The sequence below is a fragment of the Equus quagga genome, unplaced genomic scaffold (assembly GCF_021613505.1).
Source record: "Equus quagga isolate Etosha38 unplaced genomic scaffold, UCLA_HA_Equagga_1.0 153_RagTag, whole genome shotgun sequence".
In the NCBI taxonomy this organism is placed as follows: domain Eukaryota; kingdom Metazoa; phylum Chordata; class Mammalia; order Perissodactyla; family Equidae; genus Equus; species Equus quagga.
Genome location: NW_025796915.1, coordinates 7,063,792 through 7,080,102, shown reverse-complemented (window position 1 = coordinate 7,080,102; position 16,311 = coordinate 7,063,792). Strand labels below are relative to the sequence as shown.

General features: G+C 38.5%; 1 protein-coding gene across 2 annotated transcripts in view; it reads left to right on the top strand.

Annotated features, from left to right (window-relative positions):
• The first annotated feature begins 701 nt into the window (after positions 1 to 701).
• Positions 702 to 16,311, top strand: part of LOC124233096 (D-glucuronyl C5-epimerase) — a 130,778-nt gene continuing 115,168 nt past the window's right edge. For both annotated transcript variants that reach the window (XM_046650207.1, XM_046650206.1), the window contains exon 1: positions 702 to 878. The gene's annotated coding sequence lies outside the window, so the exon portion shown is untranslated. The remainder of the gene's footprint in view (positions 879 to 16,311) is intronic.

The window sequence follows — 16,311 nt, the reverse complement described above, 5'->3', positions numbered from 1 at the left end:
CTGGGGTCTGCAAGGATACAACTTTTCATGTAATTTTGGAATTTGTTACAATGGCGACTCACGTGAGATTTACTTTTCGCTCTTCCAGAAGGCTTGAAGTAGAAATAAAAGCACGAATCAGAAAAGAGTCCTTTGTCAGACCAGACCAGATGGGGATTGGAAAACACAGGCATCTCAACAATGGCGCCCTGTTTGAGGTGGAGAGGGAGGGGAGGCCGAGGTAGGGAAAACGAGGTTTAGACCCGGGTAACCCGAGTAGGGAGCGCCATCAACCACGAAGATGCTAACCTCTTACGCACTTCAGGCCGGGCAGTAACCAAGGGTAACAGCGCCTCAGACTACACGGTGTGAAGACGGCATTCTTCCCTAAACCAGGTGTATCCACGCACGCTGGGCAGGACCAGACACTAGCCAAGCCTCACTACTCAAGCGCCCTTCCCGAAAACGCCCACCGCCTCTGACTACTACCTAGGATTACTGGACCTTTTCCCCTAGTTTATTGATGAGAGGCGGGAGTGGGGAGAAGGGGCGGGAGGGGCGAGTCACCTTTCCTAGTTTACAATTGGTTTTAATCGGCTCCAAGTCCCGCCTCCCGTCCCGCCGCCGACAGGCTCTCGGGTCTGTCACTCGAGCCGTCGCTGCTGCCCCTCGCCGTGGCCCCGCCCCTCGCCGTGGCTGGGATCTCGCGGGAAGAGCGGCGGGCACGGCTGTGGCTCGGTCTCCCGGCTGCGCGCGGAGCTGGAGGGCTCTCCTCACATAAGCGCTTCCTCGCGGGGAGGTTGGAGCTGCGGCAGCCGCAGGCCTGGGCCATCCCTTCTCTGCCGCCTCCTCCTCTTCCTCAGGGCTGCCCGGTCCGCTCGCCCTCCAGCGCTGCCCAGGTGAGGAAGCCCGGAGCGCGTCTCCGCCCAGGAGTGGTCGGGGAGCGTGCACACGGAGCAGCCGGGGCTGGCGGGCTCCGACGGGGGCGGCTCCTGGGGCAGCGCGGCGCTGCCTGGTGGGCTCGAGGCTTGGCGGGGCTCGAGAGTGCGGGGGGCGAGGAGGCGGTGCGGTGGGATCCGGGTGCGTGCGCCCCAGGGCGATGCAGCGGGTGCCAGGGCTCCTCGGGGTGAGGGGGCGGTTTATTGGGGGTCCTAGGGCTCTTCTGGCTTGGGGTAGGGGTGGGTGGCGGCGTAGGGGGTCCCGGGTCCTCGGGATCGAGGGAGATTTGTTAGCGTCCTGAGGTTCCTTGAGGTGGTGTAGCGGGGTTCCGGGACAAGGCGTCCTTTTATGGGGGTCCCAGGCTCTTTGGGAAGGCAGAGGATTCAGTTTAGCAAGGTCCTAGGTCTCTGAAGGGGCAGATCATTGGGGTCTTGGGGGTCCTTTGAGCGGGAGTGAGCGTCTGTTTCACATTCCTGGAATGAAAAAGCAGTATATTAGGTTTCCGGGGAAGAGGGGTTTGTTCATCGGGTTGTCTGGGCGAGAGGGCGATGTATCTGCGTCCGGCAGGGGCCGTCTTAGTGGGCTGCTGGGGGCAGGAGGGTGTACGGCGGAGACCAGCGTCTTTACTTGGGTTTTTGCTTTGCCCAGAGGGGGGCAGTAACTTGGCATGGTCTCCAGTCTTTTCAGGGGCGACAGGGCGAGTTCGCGGGTCTCCGGGTGATCACGAATGGAGGGCGCGGCTCTGCGTGCGCTTCGTCGGTTCGGAGAGGAAGGGGGCTTTGGTGGCATCCTGACCCAGCCCAGGAGACAGGCTGTGGCTGGTCAGCATCCTGGAACGGATCTCTCTCTCTAGATGAGATTTACTCAATGCTTAGTTGGAGCATTGATCCGTTATGTTGTCTAGTTGGAGAAATAGTGGGTTTGTTCTGCAGTTTTCTCTGCCCCGGGAACCTTGTCTGGGCGTGCTGTTTTCGCTGCTCTGGGAGCAAGAGAGTGGCAGCACCTTAGGTGGGCATGTAGACTGTAGATTCTTTAGGCGGCCAGTGTCCTCAGTTTGAGCGTGGAATCCGCTGAGGATGGGGAAGGCTGTGTGGTTTTGGCTTCCCTTCCTAGGTGGTCTGCTGTGCTGATCCTGCATTATTAGGTCTGTCCTAAAGTCTTACCTGAGTGTTAGGCAGAGTCAAGTAGTGCTGGGAAGTGTGTTCTGGCTTCTCTCTGTCCTTTGAAAAGCATTTGTGGAGAGGGATAACTTCAAGTTCAGCCTCCAAACAAGGTATTGGAATTTGAGGTCCCAAATCTGGAGCTCTGCAAAAACGTCATTTGAGACATGTAAGGATGGCTAACAGAGCCCTTTTACAGAATCCTGCTTAACAGTTTTGTTGTAAAGGTACAGTTAGTCTTGAATCTTACACAGAGTTCTTGATAGCTAGCCCAGACTTAGGTGGTATTCAAATAAAATGACATGTATATATATATATATGTGTGTATGTGGTTTAAAAAAAATGTATAGGTCCGAAAGCCTGTGCGTTTGCCTGACAATTCTTTTGATTAGGTAGCAACTTTGTCACAGAGGCCTGTAGGTGAAGTCTGATGTGGCAAGTAGTGGAGCCTGTACTCATAGTAATTCTGTAATTTTGGGTAAACAGACAAATTTGAGTATGCCAAAGCAAAGAATTTTGCCTGCCTTAGTCTTTTTCTGAGTGACAGTTCTTTAAAAATGACATTTCTTTTGATCTTAGAACCAGAAAGATTAGGAATAATGTACTTGATCCTTGAATTTTGCGATCATTTTAAAAAACAAGGGAATCCTACATAGCAATATTTAACTCTTTGGAGATCTTACTACTTTTTGTTTTGGTTGTAATTCAAACCAAAGTGCCTAAGTGACTTTTATAGCTATCAAAACCGATCACTTGAGCAGGCATATTTGTTTGTAACTAAGGCCAAAAAACTGTAAGCATACCTTTTTTTCCCCTCATTTTTGAAAGACAAATGATAAATTCAGATTTCAATAACTTTAAAAAGGAGCCTTCCTAATTTCTAAGTAAACATACTTCTCAGTCAACAAGTATTAGATTATCTTGCTAGGTATCACAGTACTGGAGGTATAATGATTCCAGCTCTCATGTAACCTGCACCGAGAGAGAGAGAAAGACAACAAATAAAATAAATACATAAAATAATTGAGATGCTGATAAGGAAGAAATAAACAGAGAACTTGGGGTTCAGCTCAGTTTGTTTTAATAATCCCTGAATGATAATATAATTGATGTCTGTCATGATAACCAGAAACCCAGCAAGATAATGATCTACCTTCTGAATTATTAAAGAAAGATTAAATTATGATCAGTAGAGACTGAATATTAAATATATGACTCTCTGCGGATTAGCACCTTTTGTTATTTAAGCATAAAAAAGTCTGTAAGGACACGCATCAGTTTTTCAAGTGTTTGGGAGATTCTTCAGGAGAGACTTGCAGAGGCATGGAAGACAGCTATTAATTTTATGCTTTTGTATTATTTGAGTGTCTTTCAATGAGCAGACATCACTTAAGTGTAAATTAGAGAAGTCTAAAAATGAAAACATTTTGGTCACCATGCAAATTTGTGAAATGTTCAGTATTTATAAGGCTTTTTGTCACTGTTGCCACTTCCACTTGTGTGTACTAGTAAAGGAAAAAATATATTTCAAGGATCTAAAAATTATAGGGGTGGAGTGAGGAGTACAACCAAATAAAAAGACTGAGATCTAAGTAAAATGTTAAAACATGTTAAAGATATATATATATATATTTATATAAAGATAAATTAATCTTAGGCCTTTCTTCTTTTAAATTTAATTGTTTCCTGAGTTTGAGAAAGGAAGTCATCAGACTCCCTGGAGAATAACAGGGTGTGTCTTTGTGGCAGAGGAGGAGGTGTTCTACTTGTGGCACAGACTTCAGGAAGAGATTTCTTGTTGTCAAATATGTGTGTATCTATGAGATACATTTTTCTTGTGAGGCATATGAAACATAAAAATAATTTTATAATTCATTATGACACTGCTGAAAATGACAATACCAGAGCGTCTTTTGGATTATCATTCAAAATTCTGGAATCATAAATGTGGTATTACTAAAGCAGTTTTTTGAAAGGAAATCATAAGATGAATTCCAGTCTTCACTGTGCTACTAACCATGTGACCTTAGGTATTCGTTAGTCTCTCAGGGCCTCAGTATCTGGATATATAAAAGAAAGAGAAGTCCTTGTTTATAATCAATATAAGCTCCAATTCCAGGGATTCTTTCGCATTGGTTTTTATGTTGCAGATCTGCAGTATTATATGCACAAAAAGGGATAGATGCCGTAAGAGTAGCTAGTTCTCAGGATATACCTATTCCATGTAATTTTTATGTACCATATGTAATTTTAGAAGCCTCTTCCTTTTTAAGATATATAGGAAATACTTAATTCCAGAATATATATTCATGAAGGTAAATGATTTCCTTTTGATAATTTAGCTTTATCAATTAAAGCATTATTATTTTTATTTCTGATCCCTGGTTCTATAATAGAATATCTATGTGATAATGTAATGTCCTTATTTAACTCTGGGTATAGCATGAGCTTGACCCCTTTAGTGTTTGACTTTCTTTAATCCATCCTTTACACTACTGTCAAGGTGATTTTTCTAAAATGCGAATCTGTTCAGTGTTTCTTTCTTAAAACCCTTACTTCTCCCTTGCCTGCAGTGTTTAGTCCTAACTCTTTATCATTACAAGGCCCTTAATCTGGCTTATCTCCTGCATTTCCCCCACCACAAATCTCTAGCTTCAACTGTACTAGTAAAATCAGTTCACTAAAAGAGCCGTACTGTTTCATAACTTGGAGCCTTCTCATATAGTCTCCTGCTTTTCCTTTTCCTGTCTTGCTGACAAAGGCTACTGGTTTTTTAGGATGCAGCTTAAGCGCTATCTGCTTTCTAAATGTTCTGTGTCCTCTGGTTCTCCCTCTTCTCACCCCACTGGGTTATTCACTCTCTTTGTCCTGTTCATTCATTCTCTTATGTTCATTAATATGCTGTAATTATTTATGTCTGTGTCATTCTGGATTTAAAGGCAAGTTTATATTTGTCTTATTACTTTTTGAATTGCTGTTGCTTATTTTACACTGCTGGCTCTCGTTACATGTTTGAACTCTCAATGCCAAGATTAATGTCTTCATAGTGTCTCAGGTGAGTTAAGCCCAAATCTCAGTCTTGCCCTATTTTTCTAAAATTTTGGGCTTTCTAAATTATCTTATTCTCTTTCCCCGTTGACCACAAACTGACATTAGATCTGTAGTTCTTATCCTTGTATTTAAGATGGGAAACTCTTAGCACTGTAGGAGTTAAGGGTTACTGTGTTAAACTTGCAGAAAAATCTTGCAGAATTTTCAGGCAACCTCTAATCCCTATATCTGAAATTGCTAGGAGAGTTATGAACTAGTTTGGGTATTTCAGATCTTGGACATCAGTGATTTGGTAGATGTTTTACTTTGACTGCTTTCCGCATGGGAAATGATTGTTGGCAATGTGTCTGGGTGTTTATATTGGCTTCATAAGTGCTTTACGTACATTGCCTTTAATTTTCAAAGCAAATCCTGACAATTTAATAAATTACGTCAGGGTCATTATCTCCTAAGAAGCAGGCTAGGACTAGATCGGGTCTGTCTTAGTACAAAGTGTATGCTTTTTTAAAATACTGCACTGCTTTCTGAATACGACTGCTTATTCAGTGTATTTTAAATTATTAATAGATACTTTGTTCATTTTATCAGTTGAAAAAGCAGGTTGCAAGGTTTATCCACTCTATTTTTCCAAAAAAGTTAGCATAGAGAATTGGAGATTGGTTGGACTTTAGATTAGAGATCATTTAATCCGACTCCCTCGTTTAGCATGTGAGAGAACTGACATATGCAAGAATAGTTGAATGACTTGCTCAAGATTGCACAGCTAATTGGTTAAGATTTTTGTTGTTAAGCTGGTTATGAACATTGGTGTTTTAAAACCATTGTTTGAGAGGAACACCAGATGCCTCATTTTCTCCCCAAGAAAGAAAAAGCCCAGCGTTGCTTTTAGAAAAGCGATGTTGAGGATCTCAGAGACTTAAAGACGTGGCTCAGAGAAAATCCTGACTTTGGATCATGACACATGGAGACACCTCAGTGCCTTTACTCACATAGTTCCCTAGTCTTGGTTTCTTCCTTCCTCCTTTATTCTTTTAAAAAATCTATCCACAGTTTACTACTTTTATGCCTGATGAAGTTGTTATTAGCATCAGCCTTACCAGTAACCATTTAAATGCTAACCATGGGTCAACTACTAGAGATTCAGAAAAGCATAAAATCTAGTCACTGCCCTGAAGAGGCTTGGTTTATTTGGGAGTGGGAGGCAGTACAGATTTCACTGCAAGATAGTGTCTAAAGATGCCGTGACTGACACAGCTCCAGGAGCTCAGAAGATTAGGTCAGTGTGGACTGGGCTAGTGGTTACAGAAGTTTCTATGTAGAAAAGATTTTTCTTAAGTTGGATTTTAAATGAAGAGTTGCAGGGGTGTGAAAGGAGGAAAAGATTGAAGAAAAGAACCTCTCACTATTTTTTTTTTTTTTTGTCTTACCCTTGCTCTCTTTCCTTCAGCCATAGTGGCCTCCTTGCTGTTTCAGAAGGCCTGGAACCTGTTTTTTCAGATATTCGTGTCTCCCTCCCTACTTCCTTCAGGTCTTAATTAAAATATCACCCCTCCTGTGAGGTCTTTACAGGCCACGTTGTTTAAAAGTACAACTTCCCCTCTCCACATACTCTTCATATTCCTCTTCCTTGCATTCTTTTTTTGTCCTTTTTTGTATCCAGTGTACTCTGTATTTTTGTTGTCTTTCTACCCTTCCTATAACTGACATCCACCAGGGCAGGGATGTTTTTCAATGCTATATCCCCAGCACCTAGAACAGTACCTGTTAACAAAGTAGGTGCTCAACTTTTTGTTGAGTGAGTGAATAAGACAATTGACCTTTAAAGCAGGAACTTGAAGATCATTTGATCTAACCTTCGTTCCTTCCTTCCTTGCTGGCATAGAGGAAGAGGACCTTTCTCTTCCACGTTTTTTTTTTTTAATAGGACTTAAAAAATTATATATGAAGTACAGAAATCATAAACAGCTCAATGAATTTCTGCATATGTAAACACGTAATCACCAACCAGATCAAGATATAGAGCTCTTCTAAGACTTTAGAAGTCTCTCTCATGCTCTCTCCTAGTTAGTACTTCCCAAAGGTAACCACTCTTCTGACCTCCATCACATTGGATTAGTTTTGTTTATTCCTGAACTTCATATAAATGGAATCAAATCATTTCTTTTACGTCTGATTTCCTTTGTTCAACATTATGTCTGTGAGATTCATCCTTTTTTTTTTTTTTTTAAATTTTATTTTTCCTTTTTCTCCCCAAAGCCCCCTGGTATATAGTTGAATATTTTAGTTGTGGGTCCTTCTAGTTGTAGTACATGGGACGCCGCCTCAACGTGGCCTGATGAGCGGTGCCATGTCCGTGCCCAGGATCTGAAGCTGCGAAACCCTGGGCCGCTGTAGCGGAGCACGCAAACTTAACCACTCGGCCACAGGGCCGGCCCCTCATCCATGTTTTTAAGTTAGCAGTAGTTCATTCTTTTTCATGGCTGTGCAGTATTCCATTGTATGAGTATATATTTTTCTATTCTACAGTTGGTAGACATTTGGGCATTTCCAGTTTTTAGTTCTTAGGAACAAAGCTGCTATGAACAATTTTGTACCTGTCTTTTGGTGGGCATAAGGATTCATTTCTTGACTGAATAGCTAGGAGTTAACCTCTTCTCTCTCTCTCAATAGATAGATAGATAGGCCAACATAATTCTTAATCCCATATCATTCTTAGCACATGCTAGTGATGATTAAATGACTGAAGATAAATTAAATAATCATGTACTGTGAGATTATGTCAAACTTATTAAAAATATTGGAGAACAGTTTCTGGTCCATGCTTTTTTAAAATATATTTGGCATGAAACATGTAGCCCTACACATTTCTTTTTCCTCTTGGTTTGCCTTTTTTAAAAAAACCATAATCTATATTACTTGTTCTCCTTCCTCCAGAAGATGGGAGAAATATGTGCAGAAAAGAGAAAATTCAAATTAATTAATTTCAAGATGTGAATTTCAGAACTGGTTGGCTATTTTCCCATATATTTTTCTACAGTTCTGTAGAGTTTGAAACAGTTATACCAATACATTCATAGCATGGGTAGAAAAGCTATGAATCTGTTTTTGATTTCTGTCATGTATTAATAACTTATGTTTTAGGATAAGTCAGGCAGAGGCTTTCTTTGATGGCCTTAAGTAATTTTAGAAATGGCTTTAGTTGATGAAGAATGCAAATGACAGCCCCTACAATAGTAGAGGAAATGTTGAGGAATGTTTTTCTAATTCTGGAAATATTTTTAGTTCCCTTTTGAAGTGATTTCTAAGCGAAGGCTTGAAAGATGAGTAGGAATCAAGGTGGATGGGATACCCCGTTGGGAGTAGGGTAAAAAGAGCACTGTAGGTAGGGAACTGTGTTTTCAGAGAGAAAGCAGGGCAAGTTGGAGATCTGCAGGCAATTCAGGGGGGCTAGAGCAGTGGCTTTCAAATTAGAAGGTGCATGTGAATCTCCTAATGGGAGTGGGTTCATGAATTTGGAGTTCTAACGTGTTCACAGATAAGGGAGATATTGCTGGTTCGAGGAGCACGCTTTGCAAACCCCTGGCCTAGAGCATAGGAAGCAAGTGAGGAGGGAGGAGCAGGGAGTGAAAGCAAAGACCACATCATGGAGGCTCTCGTAACCAGTGTAAGGGATTTGGACTTACAGCAGTGGCAACCCATTGAGGGGGCTAAGCATAATAGTAACCTTGTGGGATTTGTGATTTCCAGTAGGCAACTAGTGGGGGAAATAATCTTTAGAGGTAAATTCTATCTACCTTTGAAAACATGCAGATTAGTTAATGCCTGATAAATGATAATTTACAATTAATTCATTAATAAGTATTTTTTCAGTTAGCAGATTCAGTCCATTTAAAGGAAGAGTTTGGTTATATTTATTAATTTAGATGTTATATGTTAGTTGAATCAATTCCTTCTCCCAGGGATATTATTTATCCTGATAAGCATTATTATAATTTAACTCATAATTACATTATTAATCCTCTTTGATGGGATTTAATTTCTGTCCATATTGTACCATATGATAGTCTGAAGTCCTTTTTTTATTGTTTTTTGTGTATGTGAGGAAGTTTCGCCCTCAGCTAACATCCATTGCCATTCCTCCACTTTTTTGCTTGAGGAAGTTTAGCCCTGAGCTAACATCTGTGCCAGTCTTCCTCTCCTTTGTATGTGGGAGGCCTCCACAGCATGGCTGATGAGTGGAGTAGGTCTGCACCCGGGATCCAAACTCATGAACCCAGGCCACTGAAGCGGAACGTGGAACTTCAACCACTCGGCCATGGGACTGGCCCCTCCTTTTTATTGTTTTGATGTAAAAATAAGCTAGCTAGTAGTGCTTATTATGTGGTAAAAATGATCCTAACAACACATAGTAATTTGGGTTAGTTTGTCATTGGCTTCCATAAATGTTATTAATTAGAAAGTTTTAACTTTTTATTTCAGCTGTTTAAATACCACATCAGTTTTGCAGTATTATAATTTAAGAATAAATGTGTTTGCATGTATGTGTATATAGATAGCTTATATTTTTCCCCCTGATTTTATAAGTTCTAGCAACCCATTTTAGCAACTTGGAGAGGGGCCGGCCCAGTGGTGTAGTGATTGGGTTTGTGCACTCCACTTCAGCTGCCTGGGGTTCGCTGGTTCGGATCCTGGTCGCGGCCCTGCACACCGCTTGTCAAGCCATGCTGTGGCAGCATCCACTTGGAACAACTAGAAGGACTTATAAATGTGATATACAACTGTGTACTGGGGCTTTGGGGAGGGAAAGAAAAAAGAGGAAGAATGGCACCAGGTGTTAGCTCAGGGCTAATCTTCCTCACCAACACAAATGCCTCAGTGCAAATATAAGCTTTACTGACAATATGGTATACATTCCTCCTCTTCCTGTGAAGATCTTTATTCATTTGTATACTGTTTATCCCCCCAGAAAGCATTATATCATGAAGATTTTCCTCCTTTGTTAAAATTGTTTCAAAACCCTGTTTTTAATAGCAGCACACTATTCTATGAATCAGTGTATAATGATTTAACATTGCCAATTATTGAACATTTTTCCTCTGATGATAACATTGATGAAAATCTTTGTGCATAAATCTTTCTCCATGCTTGATTATTTTCTTAGGATTGGAATAAAAATGTTCAGTCAAAAGGGAAGACCTTAAAAAAGTTAGACATTGCCACATTGCTTTGTAGAAAAGTTATGCCAGTTTATATGCCGGTATTCAGTATTAGTTTTAAAAACCTTTTCTAATTTGATAAGCAAAAATGATCCAACTTTAATTTGGATTTCTTTGATTATAAATGAAGTTGAATATTGTAAATTGTTTTTAAAACAATTACATAATAAAATTTTTTAAAAGATTTTTAAAAGGAATGCCTCATGTGTTATCTTGTAAGGTAAAATACTTTAACTAGAATTAATGTTTTATTATTGTAGCTTTTCCTTTTAATACGTAAATTAATTTTTGAATAGTTATTACAAAAACATACAAAATTTGAAGCCCCAAACAGTTGCCCCAGAGGCCACACTGTTATCAGTTTCTTATGTCTGCTTCCAGAGGACGGCAGTGTAGATCATGTGTGTACGTGCGTGTGCCAAAACATTAGACGAATTATGGAGAACATTCATTAAAATACTGTCTAGTTCAGATGTGGTATTGTGTACTAAAAATTAGAAGGGGTCTAAAAATGATTAGTATCTGGCTACTGGCCCAGAAGGAAGAAAAGCAGGGTCTGGCAGCATTTGGCAGTAATTTTCTATAAGACAAGTGGCCTTAGCTCTTGTTATTATTGGATTGATTCTTTGACAATAGCACTTCTCTTTATAGTACCAATTCTGTAGTACTCCTCCAAAAAGGAAAGCCAAGTTTTTGAAAATTAGACCGTTGATACCTGAAAGAAACTCTTTAAAGTACAAAAGCTATTTGAAAGTATTTAGGAGAACATTTGGGGAAAAGATATTTTATTCTTAGGTATTTTAGGATTTCTTTGCTTGACAGTTATAGTTTTAGCAGAATTTTTATAACTTTGTTGCTTAACAGTGAAAGTTTGAGCTTAAATTATTGCAAATAAAATTCATCATTTTCCTAAACTCTTATTTTTCTAAGAACCAGTCAGCCATGATAGAAATGTATTTTATAGATATATTTTGAAAAAGATTTTCATGCTAATAGTATAGGAGTAATTTGTCTCATACATCAAAGATCTTTTTGAACTTGACTTGAATGCCACAGCTAAATAAGTGGTTTAAGCAGTAGGAGTCATAGGTTTTAACTGATTCTGTAGAACTTTAATGCTTTAGGAAAAAGATATTTGCTTTGGGGATAGATTTTTTAAGGCCCTTGTTTCCAAAAATAAAATTTTGGGATGACTATTGTTTACTGAATACTAACTCTCTGTGTGGCCCAGGATAAGTAGAGGTATCTTGAGAGTTCCTTTTTGCTGGAATTCATGTCTCCTGTTCCAGGTCTTATAAGACGGTAAAGACTGCTAAAGAATTTGGACCTAATAATGGTTGGTACTATTTGAGGAGTTTTAAGACAGAGTTTATCAGGAATGGGAAAAGATCATCTGGATTTTTAAAAATGTTTAATTTTGAAATAGATACAATTTGTAGGAGAATTCCAAAGATAGTACAGAGAATTCCCATATTTACCCAGCTTCCCCTTATGCTAACATCTTACATAACCATGGTACATTTGTCAAAACTAAGAAATGCATCCTGATTTTTTAAGAGAATTCAAAAAACCATTTTTTTTGAACACCTGCTATGTGTAAAAGAGTGTTTTAGCTGAAGTATGTACAATGTTGGAAAACAAGTAAAGGTTGCAGATAATAATGAACTGATGAGCTTGCTGTCATTCCTGAACGAATTCTCAGATTATTGAACACGTGTATTATTGGTACTTAAAAAAGAAGACAGTGATCACTAGGAGCCGGCAAGCGTTCAGAGAGAACAAGTTGTGCCACACTAGCCTCTTTTCTTTTCTTTCAGGGTAAGTAAACTGGGAGGTACGTCCGGAGATACTCTGGCCATAGTATATCTAGAATTATAGCTACACTTACTGGATTTTAATTTTGTCCTGGACACTGGGTTAAACGCTTTACATAGATTGCCTCATTTAGTCCTATTTTACAAACAAGGAAAGGGACCCGCAAGGTTGTCCATGTAGCATTTGACAACCTTTTTTGATATGTTTGTAGACAAGATAGAGAAATGTAGTCTGAATAATTATATATGTAGGTGGATTTGTAATTGTTTAATGGAGTGATGGGAGGATTGAACTGTATTCATTTTTAGTGGTGTGCCTCAAGATGCTGTCTTCCCCCATGTCCTATTTAAGATGTTTATTAGTTACTCTCACAGTTGTGAGGGAGTGCCAGTATGTTATGTGACAGAATCAGGATCCTTGCCTACTCCTGCTTATTTTTAATAATTAGAGTGACAGACTGTGTCTAAGAAAATATTTGTTATAATAATTTTATATTTGATGTGTATATATTTGATAGGGACAAGCAAAGCTCCATAGTGGAATGTTTTTTTTAAACTCTACCCAGATACAGAGTTGGAGACTTGGAGGGCTAGCAGTAGGTGGTGGTGTTTCTTTTTCAAAGTAGATGTATGCCTGGGTATGTCTTATCTGTCTGAAATTGGTGAGTCACTGGTTTATTATAACTGCCCCAAGGCTAACACCTATTTAAACAACATTATTTTGACGCATGTTGTCCAAAACACAGTTAATTATCCTTTTCTACTCTGTATTTAGTTTAGTGTTCTCAGTACTATTTGCCACATTTTAAGGAGGACATTGCTAAACAATGTATTCAGAGGAGATTAATCAGAATGAAGCGTTGTCTTGAGACAGATCCTTGAAAAATAATTGAAACATTTGAGATTTTCAGCCTGGAAGAAAGACTTTAGTGGGGTATATGATAATGCTTTTCATATTGGGTGATTGAATGATCTTTAATATTCTTCCTGTCTCAAATCTGTGATTCTGTGAAACACATGAAGAAATGGCACGTGGAAGAGGGATTAAAAGAGGGATCTTTTGCATCCCTGGAGCTTAGAACTAGGAACAATGAATGAAAGTTAGAGGAAGGGAAGTATTGGTCCATAATGAAGGTTTTTTAACAATTAAAATGAGAATAGAGGAGGCATTAAAGCATGTATTGAGTAGGGTTTTATCAGTCTATCCTCTAAGGACTTTTCCAACTCCAACCTTTTTAAATTTCTTCCTTGGTTATAATTCCCCATAGCAAAACTTTCTCTTGGGTACATCGCTTATTCTCAACACCTTATGATTTCATATAATATCCAGTGTTAGTAATAACATTATTATTATTCAGATTTAAACAGCAGAGCACTTTTCACTTGCCAGATTTTTCACTTTGCCAAAGATTATATACAATAATGGCAGAAGTGTGTAGAATCACTCATTCTCATACACTGTAGGCAGGAATATAAATTTGTGCCGTTTCTTTGGAGGACAATTTGGCTTATTAAAATGATAAATGTTTATACTTTTTGACTCAATAATTTTGAAGAATTTATCTTTGCTCCTTATAGTATTAATTATATTGTCAAAAGCCCTCAGTGACTCTTAGTATGGGTCTGGTTGTAGAAACAATGGTACAACCACACAATGGGATGTCACAGAGCCATGAAAAGAAAGAAAAAAGGGGCACTTCCGCATGAGCTCATCTCGTAAGACATATTATTGGGTAAAAGAAAGTTGCAGGACAGTGTTTATGGTACAGTGACATTACTGTGAAAAAGTAACCTGTGTATATGAATGTAAATACACATACATATGCACATGTTAGTAAACACGTTTATGCTTCTATGTGCATAGATTTTTCTGAAAGGATACACAAGAAGGGAAGTAGTTGCTTCTAAAGAGAGGCTAGGAGATTGGAAGTCTGAGATCTCAGTAAGATTTTGGTTTGGTTTGATTGTGTACACTTATACTGCTTGAATTTTTTCTTTTGGTCAAGAATGTATTGTTAACATTTTTAAATTTTGAAGTAATTGTGGATTCACAGGCAGTTCCAAAATTGGTACAGAGAGGCCCCTTCATCCACTTCTCCCCACCCGTAACCTCTTGCATAACTATAGTACAGTATTAAATCTAGGAAATTGACATTGGTAAAATCTGCAGATCTTATTCAGATCTGTATTTATTGGGGCAATAAAACAAAGCTAATTATATTCAAAATGACTCGTTACATAAAGTATGTTCTCTGACCAGAATGTAATTAAATTAGAAATCAACAACAGAAAGATCCTAGGAAAATCCTCAGATATTTGGAAATTAAAGAGCACACTTCTAAATAATTCATGGGTTTAAAAAAAGGGAGGAGGACAGCAAATTAGAAGTTATTACCAATATTATCAATTTTACACGTACTCGTTTGTGTGTCTGTAATTCTGTACAGTTTTATCACGTATAGATTTGTGTAATCACTACCACAATGGCGATACAGAACTGTTCCATCACCAAAAAGAGCCTTTATGGTCACATCCATCCCCCAGCCTCTTACAGCCACTAATCTGTTTGCCATCTCTATATTTTGTCATTTCCGGATGTTATATAAACAGAATCGTATACTTTGTAACCTTTGAGACTGGCTTTTTTTACTCAGCATAATTCCGTTGAAATCCATCCAAGTTGTTGTATGTCTCAATAGTTCCTTTTTATTGCTGAACAATATCCCATGGTATGGATGTACAAGAGTTTGTTTAATCTTCACCCATTGATGGACATTTGGGTGGTTTCCAGTGTTGGGCTATTACAAATACAGCTGCTATTAACATTTGTGTACAAGGTTTTGTGTGGATGTGAGTTTTCATTTCTCTGGGATAAATGTCTAGGAGTGTTTATTGCTGGGTAATTTGGTAAGCGTATTTAAGAAGGTATAGTTTAAGAAACTCCTAAACCATTTTCCAGAGTGATGTACCATTTACATTCCCATCAGCATGGTAGGAGAGGTATATTTCTCTATCTTCCTTACCGTTTGGTATTGTCACAGTGTTTTATTTTAGATGTTCTAATAGGTGAGTAGTGGTATCTCATCATGATTTTAATTTGCATTTCCTTGATGACTAATGATGTTGAACATATTATTATATTTCCCATCTGTGTATCCTCTTTAGTGAAATGTCTCTTTGTGTCTTCTCCTTATTTTTTAATTGAATTTTTTGTTTTTTTACTGTTGAATTTTCAGAGTTCTTTATATATTCTATATATGAGTCCTTTGTTATATAAGTGGTTTGGAAACATTTGTCTATTTCATCTAAGTTGTCAAATTTATTCGCATAAAGTTGTCATGTTTTCTTATCCTTTTAATGTCGATAGCATCTATTATGCCACTTCTTTCATTCCTGATATTGGTTATTTGTATCTTTCTTTTTTTCCTTGATCAGTCTGTCTAGAGGTTTATCAATTTTATTTCTCTTCTCAAAGAACCAGCTTTTGGGTTCATTGATTCTTCTTTATTCTCTTTTCTGTTATGTTGATTTCAGCTTTGATCTTTATTATTTCTTTTCTTCTGCTTGCTTTGGGTTTCATTTACTCTTTTTCTAGTTTCTAAAAGGTGGAAACTTAGAACATTGATTTGAGACCATTCTTCTTTTCGAAATATAAGCATTTATTGCTATTAGTTTCTCTTTAAGTACTGCTTTAGCAGAATCCCACAACTTCTGGTATGTTGTGCCTTTCTTTTCATGCAGTTAATATCTTCTAATTTGCTGTCCTCCTCCCTTTTTTTAAACCCATGAATTATTTAGAAGTGTGCTCTTTAATTTCCAAATATTTGAGAATTTTCCTAGGATCTTTTTGTTGTTGATTTCTAATTTAATTACATTCTGGTCAGAGAACATACTTTGTATAACTTGAGTCATTTTGAATTTATTTAGCCTTGTTTTATTTCCCCAGAATATGGTCTTTCTTCGTAAGTGTTCTGTGTACTGTTGAGAAGTATGTGTATTCTGCTGCTATTGATTAAAGCGTTTTAGAAATGTCGGTAAGATCAAGTTGGTTGATAGTGTTGTCCAAATCTTATGTCCTTGCTTTTTTTTTTTGGCCTATGTCTTACATCATTTTTTTGAGAGAGAAGTATTGAAAATTCTTAAAATAATTGG